The sequence below is a fragment of the Anopheles stephensi genome, chromosome 3 (genome assembly GCF_013141755.1).
Source record: "Anopheles stephensi strain Indian chromosome 3, UCI_ANSTEP_V1.0, whole genome shotgun sequence".
Lineage (NCBI taxonomy): Eukaryota > Metazoa > Arthropoda > Insecta > Diptera > Culicidae > Anopheles > Anopheles stephensi.
In genome coordinates, this window is record NC_050203.1 from 37706952 (window position 1) to 37733942 (window position 26991).

Below are 26991 nucleotides of genomic sequence, written 5' to 3' on the forward strand. Positions count from 1 at the left end.
GGTAGGAAGGAAAGAAGAAGTTTTTGATAATCCTGTGTACCTGTGTGTGTATAGTTGAAAATTCATGAAAAATTGTGCAAAATAAAATGGCATCACTTTGACTTTTGATCAACGAAAGCCTATATTAAAACATGTAGTCAAAATAAATTACGTTAGATATTAGAAGTCAGGGTATGAGTAATTACCGAAATTATTTCCATATGACGTGTTGATAAGGTAAAAACACTTTTATTCAGGGTAAACAGCTCGTTCAGTTCTTATAGTTCTTAGTTCAATATAGATGTACGATGTTTCAGCTTCTTAAACCTGTTCAATAGCTTGCTGGTATTACAAATGGAATGAATAAGAACAGACTTAACATTTTTCAATGATCTGCAGAACGTATTAATCGACCTAATTTCGTTGAAATGTTGTGTGAAAATCATGCTTTAGTCAGTTAAGAGATGTAAATCGCGTCATTTTCTTGCTGCTATACGAGGTTTGAGTCCTTCCAACAGTAATCATGGTCGATTAAGATTATTTCTTACAATTAGATACCCTCAGCCTACAGTCTCGTTTATATTCACACCAGTGGAAGCTTTCCTTGAAATGAAAAAGCTGAACAAAAATGTCAGTTTTCTTGCCAAATGTGTAGCAAATAGTATGAACCAGCCAGGATGAACAACATTTCTTCCTTAAAACTACGTTTTCTGTCATAAATCTGTCATTGGCGATATAGCACCGACTCGAGTTATGAAGTTCTGTAAAGCTGGACATACCGAGACTCCACGATCTCTACACTAGGAGCTCGTTCGAGCTTGATGCAATTGCGGGGCATTGCAATGTTTCTTGAATTAAGGGAGCTGATCGCAAATATCAGCTTAAACTGTATCATAGTTTAGCTTCGCCTCCTACGTATCACACAGCGGCCGTAATTGAAGAGATGCCTTAAAATGGCCTGCTGCATTAGAAGTTAAGATGATGCATTCGACCCATCGCTACTAAATTAACAAAAGCAAAGGTATTTCTTCGCGATTTTTGTATAACACAATGTCTTCATGGGAACGGACAGCAACTCAGCGAAAAACGAGAGAAAAAATGTCAAAAATCGAGCATAGAGCAGGTTGACTGAGTGATGCTTTTTAATTATATTATATCATTATATTAATGTGCCCTTTTTTTAATGAAATTAATATTAATTAATTAAATAAATTCAATTAATGAAAAAAGAATTTTTCAACTTAAATAAAATCCACGCTTAAATATCAACATTATAACCTAAAAATAACGAAATCGTTGAAAAAATGTTGCAAATATTTCCAAAAAATATGATGGTGCTCTACTTATTTTGCCCAGTGTAGTAGTGTAACTGTCTAAAAAGTTACCTAAAGCATCAAAATCTAACGAGTAAATTGAAACATTGATAAAGGCATGCAAGTGTTTCTCAGTTGTCAGACCAACAATATATTGTTAGCAAATAAATTGATCAGAAAGGCATACCATGGTTTCTGTTATTAAAAATAATACTCTAAACATCACAATAGAATGTCACGCAAGATGTGCACTTGTCCTGCAAAGACGCATAAAAGGCTCCAGATAAAAGGTTTTCAAAAGCTCCATTTGGATTCGTCGTCGTTGCTTGATGGGCGGTTAATTAAGTCAATTACTTGGTAATGTAAGATGTCGCCGACACTCTCCGGGGGTGGGGGATGAAGCCATCCAGCGTCGCAAATGGACATAAAAACCCGTCAAATGAAGTGTCTAACTAGTGTCGGGCCACGGATGGGTATGCGCTGTTCCAGACTGGCGACTGGTGAAAAATGAAAGAAATGGCGAGAAAAATTGCATCCACCAGGAAAGGCAGCTCAAGTATGATCAAATGAAAAGAATTAATTAATATATTAGATTTCAAAGCGAGCTGCTCGCTCTCGTGCCGGCACCAGGAAAAAAATGCGCAAAACTGCAAACAAAATGGAGGAAAAAATAAGTCGGGCCGAAAAGCAGAACGAACGAAAGCTTCGCGTTGCTGGACGTTCGGGGTTGGCAGGCGCCGCGGGAAGCGAATGGAGCGAAAGATTACCGGTCCAATTTTCCTGTCGCATTCAAACGACTATTGGCTTCGGATTCATTTTAAGTGACTTTTCATTTTGTACGCTATCGCACCATGATCGTTCGCTGCACCCTGATCGGGGCGCGGTACACGGCTTGCCTTGACAATGCAATCTCGCGTCGCCTGCACGATTGTTTGAAGGTGACAATAGCTCGTATTTTGAATGTGAAAGCCTTGAATGGCTATCGTGGGACGAGATCGAAAATATTCTATTAAATTCCAACCTGCAGCACCACCGGGTGCCCGGTACGGCGGACAAAAGATTACGCTAGTACATATTGCCGGGGTTCGGGTGGGAGGATGGGTGAGTTGCGCCGTGCGGTGTTGTGTCCGGATGTGTTCGGGTATACAAAAATGGCCCATACAGCCCGAGTCTTCCTTTGCACTCGGTGACGTTCCCGTGCCAGAGGATGGAAGATTATTGTTCCTTATTTCTATATAAAATGAAATGAATATGCATGCAACTTGATGGAAAATGAAAACTTAAAAAACAGGAATAGAGCGGGAGGCCGGGCATGCCATCCACGGTCCGACTTCGTAATGCAAGAATGCGATGGAACATCGGTGGGTGACACCTCTGCCGAAATTTGCATTCGAAAATTTCCTTTAGGAATATTTTTGAATGGAAAAATATTTGAAAAACCCGAGTGCTGTTGAGTGCGTGTGGTTTGTGGGTTTTTGAACGTTTTGTTTAATTGATTTTTGGAGAATTTTTTATGAGGTGCTCAAAAAACAATTTGCTTAAGCATATTTCTAGGTAGTTCTTTGCGGTAGAATTTAAAAAGTTTCTTAACGGCGATAATTTGAATGTTTTAAATATTACTTCCATTGAAAATTTTGAATTGTTTAGGGCATGAATTATCATTGAGATATTGAAATCCCTAGGCCTAGGCTCAAACCCCATTTGGGCTATTCTTCGCAGATTGTAAGAACAGGCCGTGCATTTGCATGGTGTAATATAAGTCTAGTAAGTAATTTTAAGGCCGATATAACCTAACCGATGTGAATTTGTAATAGAGGTGACAGCGACCAAGGTTCGAATCTCATCCGGAACGAGAAGTGACCATCAAACTACGTGGTACCATTAATCATGCAGGTCGTTAAGTCAGCAAGAAGAAAAATGGTATAACAGGTGTTTAAAAGAATGATTGGCTTACAGGTAACATTCGTCAATAAATCGTCGCTCGTGCGTTATTGTTTCAGACGATTCTTATTTACCATTGCTTTAGTTTGCACATTCACATAATTTCAGACTTGCATTACTAATGCGAAAAGCAGTTTAATCTAGGTGAACCTACTTAACTCTTACGACGTTTACTGGCGGTTAGAAGGCCAATATTGAAGAATTGGAGTCTTCGAGGACTTACTTTTGGTGGGGTGACTTTGGATGTTCATCGATGGATTTAGCCTGCCAGGCGACTTTGGATATGGGAAAGGAATTTTTCGTATTGGCTCGTCGTTGCAATCAATTTGCAATATGGGTTTATATACACATTGTTCAATAAATTCGAAAAAAAACTATTGAAATGCATGTAATAAAATGAAAATAAAAGATTTTATTTTATGAGTTCTTTTGAATCGAAGTACTTTTCTGGGAGCACTAATAGGAAATATTTTCCGTGATAGATCCGGCAAAGTATTATTAGTCAAAGTTTTTATAATGACAAGTGTTGATATACATGCTTTATTGGACGAAACCAGTGAGAGCAGCCCCAAGCCTGAACGCAGCCTCCGAAAATCCACGGAATGTTTATATGGGACGGGTAAACGTCGTCACCCACATCCAACGATTTTGGACATTTTGTGATTGTTGTAAAAAACCTTCCTACCAGAAAACACAAACCAGTGGCATGCGTGCCTCAAAACTATCAGCTTAAATCTACTTCTTATACATATATAGAGTTACCAGCACCTCAATTAATCTAAAAATAGCTTACAATATTTCGACACTATGCGCGCTATGTATAATAATAATACACAAATTGCCAATGGTGTGCACTGCACACTCATGAATAAATGTATTCCAACTTATTAAACAACGTGATCACTTCTTTGAAATTGAATGATGATGATGTATGGAATGATGCATTGTGTGTTTTTAAATGGTTAAGTACTTTTTTTTTCGGGAAAATTTATTTTTTGGGACGGCCCAGTAAAGATGCAACTATGGCGCCGGTCTTCACACGGCAGGACCGGGACTCAAATCTCACCTGGGCTGTTCTTCCATTTTGAAGACGGGCTATCTAACTATGCAGCAACAATAAGCCTATTCAACCAGAAATGGCAAGCATGACCTAACAGGTCGTTAAGCTAAGAAAAAAGAAGATCTTCTTTTTTTAATTTGCTTTATATCAGAACGCTTGGGTACGAAGAAGAATTGAAGAACTGATGCTCTCCAGATGTTCGAGTACAAGTACGAAAAATGCATGAGAAAACTTTAATCAGCAGAACTACAATAAGCTGCCTATGGTCTCTGCGGTTGTTTTTTATACATAAAGCTAAAAAGCTAATCGCGATCTAGGGCAAACAAACCAACTTGACTAAGCCTATTAAGCATCAAACGGTGTTGGATACTGCTACACGTTACAGCTGATTCAGCACTGCATTGTTCCGCGTTAACTAAATGTAGAACGATCGGTACTGTCGCTAACGAGTGACGGTTAACAACATAACCGATTGGGGCGACTCAGCACCGTTTGGTTATTTGTAAACCGAAAGTAATTCGAATAGTGCTATCGACCACAGCAAGAACAGAAACGCCCAGGTGTGCTATTAACGCTTAAATCCTGATCCTGAATGGACTTAAACTCATTAAATATCACAAGACTATTAGCTGTTATAAAGGAACATTAGTCTCATAAAGCATTAGTTTTTTCTTTACAGATTGCACTATGTTGCAATAAAATACATTTAAATAATTACAGTTAGTGAAAGACTCAGATCCTATTTTCATAATCACAGCTAGTTTTCTTATGATTTATGTTACTAAACAACTAAACTCCAATACAATGAATACCATAATTAATGTAGTAAGAACTAGGACGCTTTGTATTGATATCGAAAATTGGTTTAGACATCCAGCAAGTTCCGGAGAGCCCGCAATTACTAAAGCTCCCTTTCATGCATGGATTATGAATAGGAACTTGTTTCGGATAAAGCGAACTGTCGTAAATACCTTGCATAAGAAGCTTGCAGCTCCTTTATCGTTTCCAAACCAGCTAGCCAGCCAGCGAGTCAGCCAGCCAGAAGGAAAGCTCTCGGCACGCTCGGCGCTTTCGTCCGGATTGTTTACGCCGCGCTGTAAATCCCGGTGCTCCAAAAAAGCACCCCGAAAGCACTCGAAACGGTCGACGAGCGCCAAACCACCGAACGGTTGGGACATGAAAAATGAAATATAATTTATAATTCCGCGCTCGGCGTGTAAGAAGTGGTGCACTTTTAATTTTATACTTCGGCTTTCGCGTCATCCCGCGGGTATCATTGCACAAAGGCACAGCGAGCGGGGGAAGCTTGGGCCTGGTGCGGGCTAGGGGCGGCTGCAGGAAAACATAAATCGCGACATGCCTTTGCACCGCGATGTCACGGCATCGGTGTTTTCAATGCGGTGCGGCCGAAGTACAAAGTTCTGGGGGAAGGGCGCACGAAGAGGTTCTGTGAAAGGGGGGGAAAGTTTTCGCAATTTCCTCAATTTTCAAAAGCGCGGACGAACTTATAAGATGCTCTCGCGGTGCATACCATCGAAACTGTCTCGGACCACTCGTGGTATTGTGGGCTCAAGGAACCGGGGCTAGAGTGTACGGGAATCGGGTTTTTATAATTCGCCTGAGTAGCATTTCCATCTTGGGTGTTTGGAGTGTGGCCCACGGTGGCTTACCTAAGAGCGGCCGCGTGAAAGCGACTGGTGCACATTTTCAGAAGAGGCACAATCATTCGAGTTATAATGGGAATAATGAAGAAACGCGAAAATTTACCGTTTTTGTCTGTTCCATTGGTGCAAAAGTAAAGTGCCACCGGTACTCGGGCGTTTCTTCTGCTAGCTCCCTCATCTTGGGGCGCAGATATTGTTGAGTCGAATATAATGGCGAAACTCAAAGACGTATTACTTAGCTGCCAGCTCTTGGCGTTGGGAGCTTGCGAAATGCAAAACAGTCCGCCTTATCGTCGTCTGTCACCCGGAGTGGGTTTAGGCGTGCCTGTGGGATTCTTTCGGCGCAAGGACCGGTGGTAGTCAGCAGACCCGGGAATCATTTTCAAGGAGATACGCCCGAACCGTTACCGGTTGTCTCGATTGTGCCAATTTAATCCGAACACTCGAAGATAAAGATGTCTGCGATGGAATATGCTTCATGATGAATTGAGATCGATGGTTGAAAAACAAAGACTCGTCAGACGGTGGATCGAATCCTATTCAAACAAGCTGGAGAAAAATCAATCTCGCTTCATTTCTCCACGGTGTAGACCTGATGATATCTCACCTGTAAGCATTTTTTTACATGGTTGGTGGTGGTGTCTTACTCGACACCCAGCTGTTCTCCCTCGAGAGATAGCACCGCTGGCTGTCCCCAATGGGGTACGATTTGGTCGGTTAATGTATTAATAATTGCCCTTAATACATCCTAATTATGGCGAATGCTACCACCTGCAGGCAAGATTCCGCCGAAGGTTGGGCTGGGCAAGAGAGCATATTGCAATCGCATCACACCCGTTACGTCCGGGAGAATCTACGATAAGCCGGTAACATATGGTGAATTAAAATCGGCCCAAACTGACCAAACGAGTCTCCGCGAATGTGTGTATGTGCCCGGCCTTAAAACCATAAGCCTTCATTACAGTTTAATTATCGCATGCACTCATACACCGGGCCTATTAGAGACACATTCAGGTTATGGTGGAAAAACCGCAACTTGCCACCGTGAACCAAGTTGCAGCCCGGCTCCAAACCCAGCCGGGCTGCTACCTTCTGGAGGCCGCGCGGAACGTTTTGCCACTCAGTAAGCACCGATGTCCGTGAGCTGTAAATGTTACATCCAGAGTGGCGAGAGAAGAATTATACCTCTGGAGGGCTGGCTCTGGTTGCCGGAGATTCGTTGCCAATTTTTTTTGTGTGTGTGTGTATTACTGCTCTGCATGGAAGTAAATGTTTTTTGGACCGTTGCTGTACCTTTGAAACGGGAAGCAGCCTGTGTTCGTTCCGTTCCGTCCGCTGCGGTTCGTTGTGTGTTGCAGGGATCGTCGGACGTTATGAGTGCAATTAAGCCGGGCTGACATTTGCCGGCTGTGCACTTCTTCCGGTTTATGCTTTTTGTGGTTTTTCTAGCCTAGATCAGCCGTTTCGGAGGCTAGGCCGCAGGTGAAGACGTACCTGTTCTGCCGGGAGAACCGGCTGACGGTCGCTCGTACCGTGTCGCTTCCGCTTGCGCTGATTGTCTTAATGGACCGTGCTAATCTCGTCTCGTCGTGTGAGAGTGTGGAAAGATGGACGTTTAGGTTTAATTGTTTAATTATTTTGAGGATTTCAGTGTGATGACATCGTTTAAGCCCTTCCAAGCTATATTAACACAAAAATGATACTAATGAAATACTTAATTAAAGTTTCAGTAAAGTACAATTCGCGAAGAGCTATGTAGTCCCAGACTCTCAATAAAACACGTTGTATCGATGTCATCCAGCACTACATTTAATTCTTATCTCTGCTGATAAATCGTTCCATACACATCCACGCTTCTTCGCTCAGGAAAGTCGTTCTGGCTGAAGCAATCACTCATCACACAAACCGTAGAAGCCGTTATTAAGAATCGATTATATCGCTATAAAAAAGCAGGCAAAATCCAATATGCTCGACGATCGATTAGGGTGGGTCAATGGTGTTGGCAGCCGGTGGGTCGATTTTGAAGAATGGCCGCACAATTACTATTCCACTCAGTCGTGTGCCAGCATTATTGAGTGCGTGTTAAGCATTGGCGAGCGGAATACACAATGTGCGTGTAAACAACATACGGCACCGTTTGCCATTTTGTCGGGCAAGTCCCAGGACTGCCGGATGGCGCGACCAAGGTGACGCAGCAAAACGAAGACGCAAACGAGAGAGTGCGTTGAAGATGGTGTACACCGTCGGGCACAGCATTCCTGCAAAGTCGAAAGAGTGTGGAGCTCCAGTTCCAACCTTCCAGTCGCTCAAGATTTTCTAATTAAATCGGTATCGATTTTGCATTATCACGGCGTATTATCGCTCTACTTCATCGGATGCTGGGTCGCTTGTTGTTGGAATGTGGCAGGCAGCTAGGCGTGTACCGTCAAAGGACATGCGGAGCGTTACCGTGCTTGGGCCGCCATTGCAAGGCGGCCGAGAACCCCGGGAAGATACAAGCGAAACAACCTGTCCGTTGCCACAGGCTCCATCACGGAATGAATGAAGTTGGCAAGATGTATGGAGTGCGAATGGTTTGGCGAATTGTGAGAATCATCCTCGGAGCGTGGGGATGTTCCGGGCGGTCGTAAGTCTCTGACGTACGCGCCTTATCTGATGGAGGGTATTTAATAAATCGTTTACCATTTTCCTTGTTTTTCGCACGTACCACTTTGGGTAACTTCAGGCGAACAACTCTCCAAGAGCGGTGAGCAAACCCCGTGAGGTTCCGTTTATCAGTTTCTCGGCCAACTTTTGAGACGGCAGCGACGGCTAAGGATTGTGGCATCATTTTTATCGCGTTATGTTGTCGAGTGGCGGGAAGCGGACGTGGCGACCCTCGGCATCCTGAAGTGTCAGAATCTGTACGGCTTTAATCACTCGCTTAAATTATAATTGGCAGCGTAAATGTGCACCGATTCCGGACGTACGTGATTTTATCGCTATCTGCTAGGGACCGGCTTCCATCGCCCAGCGGTGAACCCGACATCGTGCTGTATCTGATTGGTCTGCTTTATCTCGCAACTGTGCTGCTGGTAGCACTGCTGCTAGCATAAGAGGCCCAACCGGAAATGAAACCAATCAGAAGACGGTCGTTTGTCCGTGATGGTGCCGACTTTTGGCTTCCGCTAGCCCGTTTCCCGGTTCCCGGGTCGATGGCGTTTCGGATGGTTTGATCTATCGTTGGACCCCAATGTCTCCGACGACCTATGATGATGTTCTGCAAACTCTCAACCTTCGAGCCCGTCGATGGGATGGAATATTGGAATGGGGACGGCGGTTTGGATCTGACGGGTTAGCACCAGCGCCTGGAATGTATTGTTGAGCCGAGCGAAAAAGCGAACGATTTATGCACCTCCGAGCATTCTTATTCCCACCGGCGCAGATCCAGAAGCAAAGCGAAAGGATGCTCAGCGTGGAAATGAGGGGAAGATTACATTCACACCAGGACACACCGTTCAAGGTAGACGAACGATGTTTCCGACCGGTATCGGTCGGAGTGCCATAGATCGGTGCCAAGTTCGGTAATGGGCAAGGGTCGCATGTTTAATGACATTGTTCAACATTCCACCAGGAGAATGTGTCTCGGAGCACCGGGGCGTCCTCCGTCCCTCGTGTTAGCACACACCAACACATATGCATGCAGACGCACAGTGTCCAGTAAATTTCTCGCGCCGTAGTAGCTTACCGGGTGGACACTGTCCGGTTCGTATGTGTCTGCGTAGCAAAAGTGTTATAATTTAGAAAACGGACGCAGAAAGGATCTTGTAAGCAGGCCATCCAGGCAGCGAACACGAAAAGGTGGTAACACCTTCCGGGGTGAAAACATGACCCCTGAGGATGCTGGACGGGAAGGCAAACGGATGAACAAACGGCTGTTTGACCTGGGCCAGGTGAAAGAAGTTGGAACGGGTCCTTTGGGAGGGTAAGTGTAAATTTCTTCGCAAATGGGCAAAGGCAGTATTGAGACGGCATGCGAGTGGACCCTGCGCTGATGACGATGGTCAACGGCTGGTTGGGAGTTGTTTTAAATCGATAAAAGTTACAATTCTATTCATGTGCCAGTGTTGTTTTTGTGCTGTAGGATATGAGCAATTCAACAGATGATTAATGCTGCTAGGGTACGGTGCACACAGTAGCTTTAGCAATGTTGATTGTGGCAAATGAAATTGTATGCAGATGAAGAAGCAATGCATAGGCGACATTAATTAAAGCGATGCATGATTTAGACGTTGGCTTATTGAGTTTTGCGTAACGATTTAATGAAATTTGAATAGGTTCAGAGTGTGATTGCTTGCATGGTTGGTGAAAGTCAGATAATTAATAAGCAAGTAAAAGTAATGTTTTTCTTATTTAATATAACATTAGTTTAATTGCATATTTAGGGTAATAACTTTAAGGGATAAAATTTGTTTCGATCTCTGGAACTTGACTATTAATTAGTAATGTCTGCTTCGCAAGCTATGCATCCCCAAAAAAGACTGGGTATCATCGTAAATTCCTCAAACCTGAAGAGTTCCTAATCTGCCATTATAGCTTTCTCGACTTGATTATACCTGTAGCTGATTATACCTGTAGATAGTTATTCCAGTGTATGAAGAGATCGACGTTGAGTGGCGTTTGTAGACCGACAACATTGCCGAGTACATGTCATATCTAAAGAAAGCAAAACAATAATCCTGGATAGATTCCGACCTCCCAATAGTATTACAGGACTCTCCTAATGTATCAGATATTTTCAAGAAAAGTCAGGCATTAGTTTGTGATACGTGGCATGTAAGAAGAATAGTGGAAATGAATAGCGTCTATTGTTTTGCTGACAGTTTTGTTCTAGTATTACCAAACCAAAGATCCCATCACATAAACTGATAACTGGTCTTAGCAATACGGCCAGGCCGTCACTGATGAATAAAAAACTGATAGGTCCTTGTAAATGGTTTTAAATAATCACTGATGATGATTTGCGAACACGTTGGACTCTAGCATCACATTGATGGACTTATCCCATGCATTGCACGAAAGAACTTTTATCCCAATAGATTATGAGTAAGTGATGGTAGGAACAAACTATCGATTGATTCGTTATGGCTTTTAGATTCTCTAACCACCCTCCGGGAATATGAATCTTATCATACGCTTCTCCAGCCGGTAGTTCCTCTTTGTTCCCAAAGAAGAGTGCAGGAGCAATAAAGAAAGGGACAAGGAATTCTCTGTTCCAAAACTGAATCACTTCCAATTTCATGCACATGTAGTACAAACCCTTCATGTGTGCATATTCAGGGCTGCAATATTAGTGCGCGTCTTGTGACTCGACTGCTAGGGGGGGTGCTACACGTTCGAGAGTCAGCTTATGCCATTTGCAAAAAAATCATCCCATCCCATGGGAGATGGTAGAGAAGTGGTAGGGCGAGTCGAATTCTTAGCATTCAATCAACGTAGGAGTAATTTCTCGCTCGGAAGACAAACCACCCATTAGGATGTGCCGGAATGTGTGTGTGTGTGTGGCTTGTGCCTGTGAGTGGATATGTATCTTTTTGCCTACATTGTTGAATCAGTAGAAGGCCTCTACCGTCGTTACGCAAGTGGGTACACTTGGCTCCGGTACTCGGAAAGCGAATAAGAACGATTCCTGGAAGGTGTTAAGTGAAGCAAGGGTGCCACATCCTTATCGGCTGTGATGATTCCTCCCTTATCCTGACTGGAATGGCTGAAGTGAGTCACCATGAAGAACAGTTCGTTTCGTCAGCGTGATGAGGTTCGGGGAAGGAGAGTTAAAAAATCCGTTTTCTTTCCCGTATCCAATCCAGAAGTAGCGCAAGTGTCAAGATCTGTCCTCTTGCCTTCTGACACTGGCACAAAATGTATTCAGAGTGTGTGTACGGTCAAGAGAACATCCATAAGAACTCATTGGGGGGTTTCGGGTGAGCTTCATATTTTAGCAAGCAGTTTGTGTGTGTGTGCGGGCTTAGCAACAAGCGACCCCTTGGTGGGGTCGATTAGAGGAGGTCCTTGGGATGGTGGATCCTACCAGACTTAAAGCATCAAGTGCTTTTAAAGTTTGTCAGCAAATGTTTGCCGCCCATGTGGGGGTGTTGGCATTGTTCTTGGACCAACGCTACCCACCACAGCCGCAGAGGGAGCTTGTATCTTATGATTTCCGGCTGATGGTCTTGGCCTCAAAATTGTGTTGGGATTAAGATCGAAGAAGCAGCTTGAGGTCACGTTTCGGATAAGACAAAACATTCCCAAGTTACAGTAACGCAATCAGATGCACATGTTTAATTCATATTTTCTTGGGCGAAAAAGTTGCACCAAGCCCCGGTTGCCGGATCTTTCGGGTTACATCAACAGGCATATCAGCATAAATATTCAGGCTGGCGCAAAAGTGAGCAACAGAACTGGGCCACGCGGTACACGTTGGGGAGTTTTAAGGTTGAAGCTAAGCAAAAAATAAAAAGCCAAGAAACTTAACATTGGAATAGGAAAAGATTGTGCAATTTTTTGCAGCGGTGTGTGTGTGTGTGTGTTTGCAGCTAAGGAAGTGTGATTGCAAAATCCAGCTTCACGATAAGAAGGTAAATCCAACACGGAGTGGGTTTCAGAAGTTTGGTCGTGAATCTTCCACGCGTGTTTAAAAAAGCGGTGGCTAAGAAAAATGGAGCAGAAGCGGTGTGTGGTGGAAGAGTTGAATGATTTTAGTGGAACTCTTCCACAAGAAGGTGAATCAAATGACTTACGGTATAAGGAGGAAACAAACGGCTGGTCACATGTGATTGTGCGTACGTAGTTGAGCGTTATTTTATACTGCTAACCTACATTGTGATGGTTATTACAGGGATCCTACGAACGTTCCACAGTGGTTGGATGATGGAAATGGGCAGATGCAGTTGGAAGATATGGATAAAAGTTTTATATTGCAGTTCTATCAGGTAGATCATGTAGGAAGAGCAAAGTATGGCAGGGTTTCGTATTCACATTAGAGGTATCTTTGCGAGAGGCGAGCTAAGCTCGGTGCCAGTTGGATCGCTCAACAACTTTCCAGTTGGGCTCGAGCGTAGGAAAGTTTTGGCTTGATGTTTGATAAGTTTTCGTTTAGAATAGGAAACTTGGCTCAACTTCGCACTGGTAAAGTTATTACTAAAGCCTGCCTGGTGCTCGCTGATGTACAGGCACAGGCCATCTGGTATGCAGTAAAGTTGGCACATGTTGGACAAACCATAAGTGAGAAGGAGCGTAATACCGGATTATCCACTGATTATGTGTGATGTTACAGAAGTTGTCCAGTGTGTGTTAAGCATGACTTTTGAACATAATTATCTGTTTTCCGAGCGATGGTTGGTCGGTGATTTGAAAGTACAGTTGGGGGATACTCAAAAGGTTTGTGATTGGTTGTTGATAAGACAAGAGATAGACGTAGACTGTGAGGTGATGCTGTTAAACAAATTTGATGAAAAATTTGTTGTTTGACACGTTTCAGCAGTTTTTTTTTATTCATTGAGGATGGCCTGGAGGTATTACTCCGTTACAGTCTTCTTCTTCTTTTTTGGCCTAACGATATCTTAGGTCATGCCTGCCATTTCTGGCTTACTTATAGATACCACGTAGTTGGGTAGTCAGCCCTCACTACGGGGGAACGATCCGGATGGGATTCGAACCCCGGACTGATACTCCGTTACAGTAGTTAGACTAATAAATCTTATACACAAAGTTATTTGAAAGGATGATCCATTTTACTTGAGATGCAAGTTTGAAGGTTTGCCTTTCAAACATGAAAGTGTGCCTACATGAGATTGGTGGGTAGATAAAATATTTTTTAAGATTTTAACAGTTAATTATAAATGTTAGGAATTTACAACATTTTTTACTCAAGTAAGATTCATCCTAGAATTAACCAGCGTCACGTGGTGTACCAACTCTCGTATCTGGATTGATAAGGAATCTGTACAGAGACGCTTTACCCTTTTGGTTTGTCGGCATCTTCCTTGGCATAGAGAGATTCCAGGTTTTAATTAGGGCATAGACACGAAGTAGCTCAATGTACGTTTTAAGAAACATTTTAAGAGAAATAATCGACACTGTCACTTCCTCCACTAGTATTAACAGCACCGGAAGGGGATATTTGTTTTGATCAATCCGTTCAGTTACTACGTTCAAATCCCATTACTCAGCCCTTGATCCATGAGCAGACATTAGCAGACGACTTATTTTGAATGTGTAGGATGATACTTCAGCACAGTAAATTATCAACAAAAGACAGGTTTAGGAATTTGAAGAATCCACTCTGAGGTATTGATTGTTTATTCTCTCTTGGCACAGTATACACCATATAGACAATATAAAAAAAAGAGTTTTTAAATGCATTCGAACCGACTCGGTGGTGGCGGGACGACCCGGTGATGAGGCGACAACGGGGCTGGTCTTCATACGGCAAGACCGGGGTTCAAATCCCATCCAGATCGTTCATTAAGTGATCTTTTATTAAGTACTAATTCTAATAATCTAATAAAGTCTAATAAAGTACTTTTATAAATTAAACTAATTATTGTTAACTGATTAAGGATTTCTTTCTATTTTTCTTCTATGGCACCTCAGAAACCCCTTGAATGCCATAGCTTGAATGTTTGTTTTCTCTTGACTGCATAATTTTCCTCTATGGCACTACATCCTGACAATAACAGCTTCACTACACAATAACAAAAGCAGAAGAAAATCTTCTGCCAGACCAGTAAATGCCGGAACCGTGTTCTACGATTCTTATAACTCTTCACAGACTCACGGAAAGAAGCTGCCTCTAGCCGAGACTAGAGAGTTCTTCAAGTCTTAAATAACTCAAAATTTCTATAAACTGTCTAATGATCGAATAAACAACCTCACGAAGTCTTGGTCTGTCAATTATGGCATTTTTTATTTGATTTTACCCATAGCTGAATAGTCTATCCTGGGTACGGTAATTAATGCTTGGTCTTGCTGTTCTTTTAAAATTCTGGGCCAATCTTAGTACTATCACACATCATTAGCAAAAATCAAAATTTTTACCAACATGCGTGTTTTGTGATATTATTCATTTCATTATACTCTAATCTTCTTTCATATGCTCGAAAGCGCGATTAAATTTAGGAAATATTTTTCCCCCGAAAGCAAACGAAAACCCATAACCTGTTAAACTGATCCACCAGAAGCATTACTTGGGACCACCAGGATCATACGAAAAAAAGGGGCTCACAAGAATCTTACGCGACCAAGAAGAGTGTAATTGGCAGCGTCTTGCGGAGGTCGCACTCGGCCCAGTATAATCGCTTGGCGGCAGTGTAATTATCGTTTGCTTTCACCAAAATGAAGCAGTTCGACAGTTTGCTCACGTACCGACGGGCTCATGGCAAAAATGCCTCCGGGACGAGAAATTAAGTAAACAGAAAGTATTCGGCGCTACCCACATGTGGCGATGGGTTTGCGCCGAAGGGTTGGTGTTCCGTAACCATATGGATGGTTGCGGTGTAATTGAGGCAAACATTTATTTACGAGTCTGCTACAGTACAACAACAGTGTAAGGGTTGTCTTTGGCTATGGGTTGCGGCTCACTGTCGTTGTGCTTTCGTTCGAATTTAGGAGGTTTCTTGGGGTACAAACTTGCATATACAGTCATCCGATTCCAGTGTCTGAGAAGTGCAATAGCAACATAAATAGTTTAATTTGTTTTGCTTATTTCGACTGGTTAACCATCCTTCCACCGTGCATCGGCCTTGTATGGTTTTGAAAAGAGTTAAACAATTTTGAAATCAAATCATACGTTGGACAGAATCTGTAAATTTGATTGGTGTAAACGATCGCTGATGATGGACTGGGACTGGAACTGGGACTGGAACTGTCAAATATCAACCAGACTTGCCAAAATCTCGTTTCTTCCCCTTTGTGTCTGCCAGCCGGATGTCACCCGGATTGATTTTCCAAGGGTCGATGGTTTTGTGGCTTTGTGTGTGTGGAGAAGTTATCATTGATTGGTATGGTGGAAGATTTTCGGCCATTTTTTTTCTTCATTTCTTCACATTCTTACGGCTTTTTGCACCTCCCAACCATCCATCGCGCCACAGTCTGTCCATTATGCTGAATGATGATTTTTTGCGCGCTGCTTCTTTTTACGGTCGTTTGTTGGTGTATTCTAATGCCCCGGGTTCGTGAACATTCATATGGGTTTTCAGGTTTATTGTTATCAAGTCCGTGTGACATGTGGAAAATGATGGCAAAAAGGATGTTTTTTTTTCCATGGTGTGTGGCGTGTGTTTTGTTTTGTATTTGGAACCGGTTTTCGGAGGGAGATAGAACGTGGCAAAATGGAAGTATATTTTTCTTTTGTTACTTTGGCGTCTGTTTTTTTTGTGTGTGTGCTCGTTTTCCGATGCAGCGCCGTTTGTCTGGAATGGTTTTTCAATCTGGCATTTGGGTTCATTGTTAATTTGTCGATTGAACATAAAATTGACATATTGTGGCTTTTATGGTGACGAACTGTGAGTGAGGTTTTCTGGCGATGATTGCCAAATTTTTGAATCATAGAACTAGAAGTATAAATTTTGTTACATAGTTGATATGGATTATGTGAACATTAAGAATGAAATTTTTTTTTATTAATTTGCATTAAATGTTGAAAAGGTTAAAATGAATCTTGTTTAAATCCTGTTTAAATTTTATTATTATGTTTAATTATTTATTCTACCTTTTTAAACTATTTCAATTATACATTTTGGTAATACTGTTTTCATAAAAAATATACCAAATAATTTAAAAATTATGTTTATTTTTTCCATAACTCTTTTAGTTTAAATTTTATTTTTATTATTTGAAGTTAGTTTAATTTTTTTCTTCATTACTTCTGTTTATGCATTACTTTTTTTTAAATATTTGCTTCCTTTAATTCTATCTTTCCCATGACGGTTAGGAAATTCAGGAGTGGAGCAGCGCTGTGGTGGAGCTTCCGTCACCCTATTTTGGCACGTGAAAGTATATGGCAAGTTCGTGGCCGATTCACATAGACGCATGACGCGTCTAGGTTGTGTATTGCTCCTAACGGCGTGTATTGCTGGGCCAGACAAAACATCATAAAAGTTGTGACGAAATCATTCTGAAAGCGAAAAGGCTCCAAGACCAAGAGCGGCCAACGCTTGCCGTAGCGAGGCAAGGAAGCATTAGAATCCTTGTGTGCAGTGAGTGACTTCCAAATGAGTGTTGTGCGAGCTCTCCCCTGAAGGACTGTGAGTGTTCACATCGCAATAATCCACTCAATGATTGTTGAGTCCCAATCCTGGGGAATAGGGCGAGTGGTTGAGAACTCTCCCAACACACGGGGAAAATATTGAGCGCCTTCGACCCACGGGGAAAAACGAGTGGCAGCGAGTGGCTTGGAATCGACGTATACAAATGTGTGAAGTATACTTCCGGTGCGCGTGCGTTTACTTGTACTATATTTTTGTAATAGCGGCGACAGCAATGCGCGGGATTACGGAGGCGAGAAGCGAGCTGCGAGACGCGGGTTACACTTTATCGCTGTTGTCGCTTGGTTGTAGGTGCGACTTTAATTCGCTGGCTGTTACCGCTGTTCGTTTCGGGCACAACTTAAAGCGAACCTTTACCACGCGGCCCAAGTGTTCGGGCAGAGATTTACATCTGTGACTGGGTGGAGGTGCCTCACGGTGTGAGGTGAGGCCCCGGGTACGTCGGGACCGGGGTGGGTGTACGGTCGGTGGCGGGACGGTTAAGGTCAGGCTAAATATTTACCCTGACTAGGTAAAGACACGAACGGTAGAATCAAAGCCCTTCAAACGGCATTTTAGATACACGGGCCGCTGAACTGCTGACTGCTGCTATAGACGGGATAATTTTGAAATATAATCGTTCGGTGTAATTACTTGGAATGGCATTTTGGCACTACAAGCATTCGTAAAGGTTTCGCTCGTTAAATGATAGTTGCATGTTGGAGCGTTTGTAAATGGTTGACGGTTAATATTTTTTTACGACAGTACACGAGAAACCTGTTGGGTTGGTGGAGCGTTAATTTGTAAAGGGAAGAGTTTTTCGGATAAAGATAATTTAATTTGATTGCGATGTGAGTGGTCGAATGCTGTACTTTGAGAGCAGTTTTGTTAAGAGTTATGAGATATTTGTTTAAATATTAAACAGCTTAAAGTTATCTGATAAATTAATACAAACTATAATAGTTAAGGTAGAAGAGCATTAGGTTGCTGGTTTTTGTATTAAATATAGAAATTAGCTTCAACTTGAGAGTTTTATTAATTTTTGGTGATTTTTTTTATCTAAGAAGTTCCATATAAAGATGTACGGCGCATGGTAGGACCGAGGATCAAATCCCTCGATGCTGTATCGTCTTATGCATCATTTACCCAGCTTCGGGTAAAAACAAGTCGAGGAAATTCAGTTGTCAGTCGGCAGGCTGAGACCATTCGAGGTTCAAGTGGCAATTCAGAATAACATATGATTTGTATTTTTTAGCTTTTATTGTTTTTAACTGCTGAACTGCTGTGCTCAATTGATTAAGATCTAGAAATCACTGTGAACAAGTGGTTTGGTGAAGCCACAAGAAATTCTTCTTACATATACTGATATACGACGTAGGGTTGATGTACAGGTAGTTGATCGCACCTTGAAGTGCTGTCACAAATTGGTCAACATCCCTGTATCAACGGTCTTCTTCTTCTGCTACTTTGGCACTACAGCCTTGAAAGGTCTCGGCCTGCTGTTTCTTGCTATGACTTGAATTTACCCATAGCAAAGTAGTCAGTGCTGCGTACGGGGAGGCGTTCTTGATGGGATTTGAACTCCGGTCCTGTCGTGTGAAGACCAGCTCCGCTGTCACCTCTGCCACCGGGCAGCCCTTATCAACGGTCAGTACCGACAAAAACATAGATGTTGAATTTGTCTAAGCCAGGGGAAATATCTCTACTCAAAACATCTGTCATGATACTCAAGCCTAAACTGGACAGAACATAGTTCTTGTACTCAAAGATTGTACTTATGTCCTCCGCCGATACATTTCAATTCACATAAGTAAAAAGAAGAAGCAGAAAACTGAAGAAACTCTCAATGCTGTGATCTATGAAAAAGGAGGATTTTTGGCTTCGTATGTGTAGATGGACAATGAAGGGGCTGCTATAATGACTAGCTCTTTACTACCACTGAGCAGCGAATCAGAAAATTCAAGTTCCGATGGAATGAGCATGCCATGAGAATGACACCGGACGAACCAAACCCCAGTAACACATTGACAGAGGAGGTGTGCTAGGCCTAATTTGAGATAGAAATATGGCATTGGTGCCGAGGCATTGGATATCGAAGACTTCATCAAAAACGATTGCAGCGCCGAATATGCAAAGTAAGCAGTTCAATTGCAGTAAATTGAATTTGTTTAAAAATTTTGCTGCACTGTTTAAAGTATTGCAATATTTAAAAAAAAAAAAATTATGCTTATCCAAATAAATCGGTTGTGTGAAGCTTTGTATGCCTGTGCTTACACTGTCCTGTACTGTCCATTCAAAATAATTGGCCAAACACGAGCAGGAAATTTAATGAGTTAAACAAACACAGCTATCAACTAATCAATAAAATGAACATACACGTGCAACCCACAAGTCGCGACAGCAACGCAGAGTTAAGTGAGGAGCAGCCACCAGCGGACACGTAATTGGAAGTTATGAAATCATTTAATTTTATAATGAGTTGTTTACCGTTCTGCGAGAGAAAATCGTATCAGTACGCTGTGCATTAAGCAAATACTGGCCGCCGGTACGGTGCGGGAAAGTTCATTCGATATTTAAATCGCGGCACTCGTTGGTGGACGGAGCGGGAAGGATTCGTTTGACGGAGGGTTTTCCCTAAAAGTCACACTAAGTCGGTAAGTTGGCACACATTTGCGCAAAGTCAACAGAACTGAGAGCGAGCGGGCCAACTGGCCTCATCCGTCAGCAATCTTTATTTTTTGGCGTGCATGACTTTGTGTACTCCATGTGTGTGTTTGTGTGTGTGTGTGTATGTGCGTTTGTTTGAAGTGCATTGTCAGGGGTTCTTTTGGCCCGAGCCGCGGTAAGCATCTCCACACGTTCATTTCGGTTAACAAGCAAGCCACCGGAAAATCGCCTCGCAACCACGCTTACAACAACCGTACCAGCCAACCAGCCAACAGTTCTTCATTCGGTGAGCGGTGCAATTTTGCAATCATATATGCATGGGACGTATTTGTAGGTGTGTCTGTGTGTGTATGTGTGCATTTGCATTTGCCACAATCATCGTCAGCATCATCGCCCATGTTGCTCATCCACCGACATCATCAACCGGGTACGGGTAGCGTAATATCGCTTTGCCCAGCCAGGCCCATTACTAGCGTTGTCGGCATGGCATCATGTGGATGAAATGATTTATTACTCGCTGCTACTTGCAATTTTCAGCCCGCTCTTTCATTACTTGGCAGAAAATAGTTGCAATTGTGGAAATGATATTTGATTTCTCCTCATTTTTACCTCCTTCGGCACGGTGCACGCCAGGTTGGCCCGACGCGCGACAACAATGCACAAGCCTGGCTGGGGATACCTGGCTGTCGAGTGCATTATTGAAGGTGTGCGGGTTTTGCGGACCTATTGACAAGAGCTCGGGTCTTGCACGTACGCGAAGCTCAAAATATTGAGCCCCGGCTACCTCCATCTCACGGCAGCAGAAGATGCCGCGGCAATCAGACAGCAGCAATTTATCGCCATCGATTCAAATGGTGCCCCGTCAGTACGTTCCGTTCCGTTGAACTGCATACACGGGTAAAGCAAACAGTGTCCCGGACGGAACGCGCGAGAGGACCACGGGTGTCATTTAGCGTTCCTGGCAGTGCTGCACATGGACCGTCAAGCCGATTACACGCGTGGAATCGGTACATTTTCCTTCGACAATTTGGCGCGTGTGTTTGCGAAGGTGTGTGACGGACAATGAGCAAGGTCAACGTGCTGGCGCCGTAGTCTTTGACAGGCTCGGTCCATTTTGGACTCAACCACCTAATCGGCTCGCCCGGTCGCAAATTCGCGTGCGCGGAAAAAGGTAAACGCGAATAATTCGCAGCGAAAATAAACACTTTCGCATGGGAATCGTTTCGCTGGCTCGATTGGAGTACGTTAAACTAGCACCAAATCACTGGCTGGCCGTAAATCATCGGGGGAAGTACCCCGTACCGTAGCCGAACCTTCAGTTAACCCGAAGCGAGCCCCAGGTTTCCTGGTCCCAGCAGTGGCGTTCGCCAAATTTACGATGGTCGTCCAAAGAGCGACCCGGCCCTACTACACCCTCCATGGTAGAGGGATGGGGATCGGAGAGCTTGGGAAGGCTCGGAAAGGATGGCAGTGTACCCCAAAAGTTGGTTCGGTTAGGTTGGGGCCCACTAGCCGCCCAACGACCGACGCGACGATCGTTCATTTTAAAAACAAATATCCAATATATTTTAATTTCATGTACACATAGAAGACCGGTGTAGACCGTGAAATGAAAATATTTATCATAAACAATGTATTCATTTTAAATGCAAATATTTTTTCTTCCTCACACACACACACACATGGTTCGGTTTTTCGGGAGGTGAAGGTGGCACAAGTTCAGCCACCACTATCCCAAACCCACACGGACACCCGCCCCGATCGCCACGTGATTGTGAGTGTGTCGAGCTGTGGCCACATGTGTGCATACCGGCGAAACCTGGCAAACGGGGCCGGAGGTTTGTTTGGCTGATGCTGGGCGGTGCCGTGTCCTTGGTACGCTTTTCAGGGCAGACCCTCCACCGAAAGTTTCCAATTCACAGACAGTTCCGTGATTCCGTTGTGTCCTTTTCCGAAATAGAAAATAAAACAGAAGAAGCCAGCACCCAGCAAAAAAATAGGGTTAACAACGGCCCAGCCTTATGGTACGGTGTAAAAGACCCTTTCAATTCGTCGGGTTAGTCGGGTGTGTGTGTGTGTGGGTGTTTTTTTTATTTTCCCACAAGTTTCCGTTATTTGTCGTATGTTGAGCCGATGTGGGGAGTGTTTGGAATAAGTTTGCTTTGGTATCTGTGTGTGTGTGAGTGCCCAGATATTTTTTTTGTATCCGTTGAATAGCAAATATCGCTCGGTAGGAAAATCGCAGGAAGGAAAACGTTATCCATCGGCAACATGGCAACAATCTGGAGAAACTAGTTATCTTTGTATGTTGTCTAAATATGCAGAGAGTTCGTTTGTATTTTTAACACGTTTTGTTTTTTTTTTTCTCTCGTGCTGTTACTGTGTGGGAGAAGCCGCGGTGTTTGTAACGTTTCACTGTTGCTCAAAGTAAATATTGGAGATAGTTGGTTTTCCTCTTTGTTGCTAGCATGTTGCATTTGTTGTGGTTCAGTTTTGTGATGCCGTTTTTAAGTAGTAGATTGAAACACATTTCTTGGTATAATTTAAAGGTTCATCGAAAATTCAAGTTATTTTTATATACAAATTGGTAATCTGACAGGTCAACTAGCCAGTTTGACTACGTTTTCTGAAGAATTTTCGATTTGTGATATGTAAGGATAAGGACTAGATCATTGAAGTACAGACGTAAACTTGCTCATCTTATGTTTATGGCCAGTTTGCTTACAGGGTTACAGGGGGATAGAATGCTTCAACTGGATAGTGGACTATTATAATCGTGTTGTGGAAACTTTTATTCAAATAATTTTATCTTGCATACTTTTTTCCATGGCAGTAACAAACTCAAACGATGTGTGAATATAGTCAGCCTTGCGTACTGGGAGGCGACCTGGATGGGATTAAAACCACGGCGCTGCCGTATGAAGACCGGCTCCGTTATCGCCTCAGCCACCGGACCACCCATCTTGTATACAGATAGTGGAAAGTTGCAACGTGATCATTCATTTGGAAATTTGCTGTGAATTATTAATTTTCCCTACCTGAACGCAACATTTTATTGTAGGATTGCAACTTTCCTCAACGGCCTTCGGGATAATACAATACATCATATCATAAAAGTTTATATGAACCGTTCTTATCAAAGGCCCGCGCTTTCAAGTTTTAAGTTTAGCTTAGTTTGCCAGATTTTCATAAGCTTATTAGCTGTTTAACTAAACAAGTCTCTTTAGGCTGTTCACATGGACAGAGCAGATGTGATAGGAATAAATTGCGATGGAGTAATGGCGTTGATGGGTCTACCAAAAGGCTAGAACATAGAGTCGACAAACAGTGTAATATCGTGAACAGATTCAAATACAACATTGAAGTCCCTTATATGTTATAAAAGAACAAAAGCATTTCTGACTATTTTTTGTTAAATTTGTCCCAATTTTAAAGTTTGACAGGGTTGGACAACTTAACACTCGACAGATATTCCACAGCTGATTGTAAAGTTCCATAGACGAGTTGCAAATCTTCCCTAACTGTATGCAAGATTCCATTATATGGTTGCTAAGATCCACAATGGACTTGCAAATTATCGCCATCCATTTAAAACATGCTCTCAAATGATTCAATAGTTCTAATATTTGGATCAAACCGAAATATTTCTTCTCGATGACTTAGTGCCTAACTTATCAATCAACTACTTATGAACGGCAGCTGTCTTCACATGGCGTAATCGAAGGTCAAATCCTGGCTGGGCCGTCTCCCCGTGCACAGGAGATCTTTCTGACTGTTTAGCTACGGATAATCACCTATCAAACCTACGGAAGTTCAGAACATACATTCTGAGGTCTCTGTAGGTTGTAGTGCCAAAGAAGAAGAATGAAAAGAAGAAGTTAGAGAAGAAGAAGAAAAAAATAAAACGATGAAGAAATGTTGGATACTACGGTTTACAATACAAACTACATGTATTTATTGTATATTATCTCACTGAAATGCGCAGTCCATAAGAAGTACATTAGAATGTATAAATAGCGATTAGTTAATTATTCTGCTTTTTCGTTTCTTAGTAAAAAGCAGGATGTTTGTGGAATGTTTGTAAACTGCTATATTCTACAGAATTTTTGGTTTGTATGTGTTGTAAGGTCATGTTAACAATAATCTAAAAAAGTCTATTCTACTCTGTAACCGGTAACCATTGCCGGTGGCTTTAACAGTCGGTTTGTAAGAATGTTTCTATCCAAACACTTATGTTTAACTATGCATTGGGCACGCTATTCGGCTAAGCCAAAAACAAAAGAGTAAACTATAAGAACGAGAAACTCCCGCGGAATGCTCGTAATTACAAAGCCGAGAATAAGCATAGGGCAATAAATTCGAAAATAATTTACAGCTGACACGTAGTGTCCGCCACGTCGAGCGAGCGAATTTCGATCGTGAATTATGGCCCCCTATATCATGGCGGTTAGTGAGCGAGTGGGTGGCGCTGGCACAGGCAGCAGCAGAAGAAGTGTTCCCCGAGTGCGAAACCCTCCGCTCCAAATGCAAAAATGCTTTTTTGTAATGCTGCTTGCCCAAAAAGGGGTTGGCACCGACAGGCCGAATGAGCGCATCGACCATAACAGCTGTTTGCACTGGCTTACTGGTTAGGATTAATGGGAAAACGTTCCGTTTTGTTGCTGGTGCGGTGTTATAAATTTGCTCTAGTTGATTTTATTAACAGTTCGCTGAATTATTGAGTGAATAGAGCGGGCAGTGGGGAGTGATAGGCTCGGGCGTGTCGGACAGGTCGCTGTTGCATTCGGACCGTCCCTCGCGGGCTTAATAAAATGGAAACGGAAATAGAAAAGCTGCGTGCTGCTTTATTTGCACTGCTGGCATGATGTAATAATTTTTCATCCACTCAAATCGTATCGTCGCTACCAATGATGGACTCTGTCGGAATTGGGATGCTGTTTGATATGAGCGCAGACAAAAAAAGGAATAAAAGTAAAGGCAAAAACATGGCATCCCCGATTATTGATTGTCTTTTGTGCTACACATTTCATTTAAATGCAGGTGAGATGTATCTAGAAAATGGGAATTGAAAAAAAAAATGTCGCGGATATAATTGATTTGTCTGTGACTGGTGCAAGTTCGATCAAAAGAGTGCCATTTTTCAGGGATTTTGTTATAAATGATGCACACACTGAACGGTGTCATTAAAATGAATAATTATGGAGCAATAGTTCTTTTATGTGCCTTCGTTTCGTTGGCTGTTGACTGATAGACTGAAATGAATTAATTTTGCCATTCATTGTGACGTGTAAATTGAAACAATAAAGGAAAATATAATTTTATGGTAAAAATTTGAAAATTATGCGAGAGATGGGCGGAATTGGGGAAAAAGTAGAACGATTCCAAAACAATCGGATCCAGTTCCAAAAGGTAGGAACAAACGTACGTCGGAACTGTCAGAACTGTCGAAACAATTGGAATAATTCAAAACAATTGGAACAATTGGTTCTGAACGGTTCTGACGGTTCTGAAGGATCCAACGACTCCGATGGCTCTGAAGGTTTTGAGGGTTTCGGGCGATTCCGGAGAGTTCCGACGGTTCCAAAAATTCCGATGGTTCCAACAGTTCCAACGGTACCGGACGATTCCGAACGGTTCCGCATGGAATCAATTTCAATCCATTTCCTCGGAATTGGAACCGGAGTTAAACCTGCCAGATTCGGAGTAAAACCGTGGCACTCCAAAGAACCCATCACTAGACTAAAGCATGGAGCTGTTAAGCAAAACTTGGTGCATTCCTTATCTCATCTTAAAAAGAAAATATGATCATAACGATCCATGTGGGAATAAAATTGTGTGCCTAACAAAAAACCCCGATGCATGTAATCGTGCCTCATTAATATTCTGCTGGTAGCACTCGTTTTGATTCGAGGCAAAATTTAGGACTTTATTCACGTGCCCCTTTGACACCGTGTGCAGAATGTCTCCCGCTGGGTTCTGGACCGGGTGCTAAATCAATGGAGGGTTGGCGCGCTGAAGGAAGCATCTGCAAATTGTTAGCCGGTTGTTTCCGGACACCTTAAAATACCGGTCCAACTGGACCGGTGAGCACAATCTGATGTTTTTTTTTTCTTCCTGCTCGAGCCTCCTCCAACTGTCGCTGGGTCGTGGTGCATTCTCACTCAATCGATGCTCGATACTGTAACGAGCCATCGCTTGCTACGTACGAAAGGTGCTAAGTTTGTAGCTGACAACGATCGAAAGCACCGGCTGGGCAAACAGCATCACCGGGCCAAGTAATCCGGACACGAACTATCAGCCTTGGTCCATCCTTTCCAGCACAGAGCGCAGCAGTAGCAGCAGAGAGTGTTTTTCCGAGTTTTCGGGGCAAAAGTTTGAACTTCACGGTGTGGTTAGAATAAAAATAGACCCAGAAGCTCGTCCAGAGACATATATACACAGCCGAAGCGTATGAAGGGAAAAGAAGCACAAAAATAGTCTCGTAATATGCACTGCACAGAGAGGGAGAGAGAGAGAGAGAGGGAGAGAGAGAGTGAGAGGCGTTGAACACATGTAAAGTAATTTAACAAAGTTTGGTACTACGATGAAATCCCTGCCGCAGAAAGCTAAATGCGAGGTGAATAAAATGGCGACGGTGGATGTGTCTGTGTGCGGTCGGTATGAGAAAGAAATTCACGATGAACTTTAGGAAAAGTTCCACAGTTTTCAACAAATTTAATCATGCTCTGCTTACAAACAAATAAAAGATGCTATACAGATGTTCAAATACACATGTTTGCTTTAGTTGGTCGGTCGCTGAAGCTGGATTTAAGGTTCCGGCAAGCTCTTCTAAGGACATTGCCGTTGTGGCGAAGAGTAAGGGTTCGGTACGGACGGTTGACATGTGAAACGGGCGGAGGGTTTTTTTTTCCTTCTCCAACGTGGCCTCTCGAGCTACTCCCACCTCCTGGAGTGGCAAGTTACTGTTTCAAGCAAAAGTCGGGCCATATCTGTGGCTCTGGCATCCGGACGATGGATGGCACCCGTTGGCCACCTAGGGAATCGCCCGCCGGCAACAATGATGGTCCATTTTCGAACTATTGTCG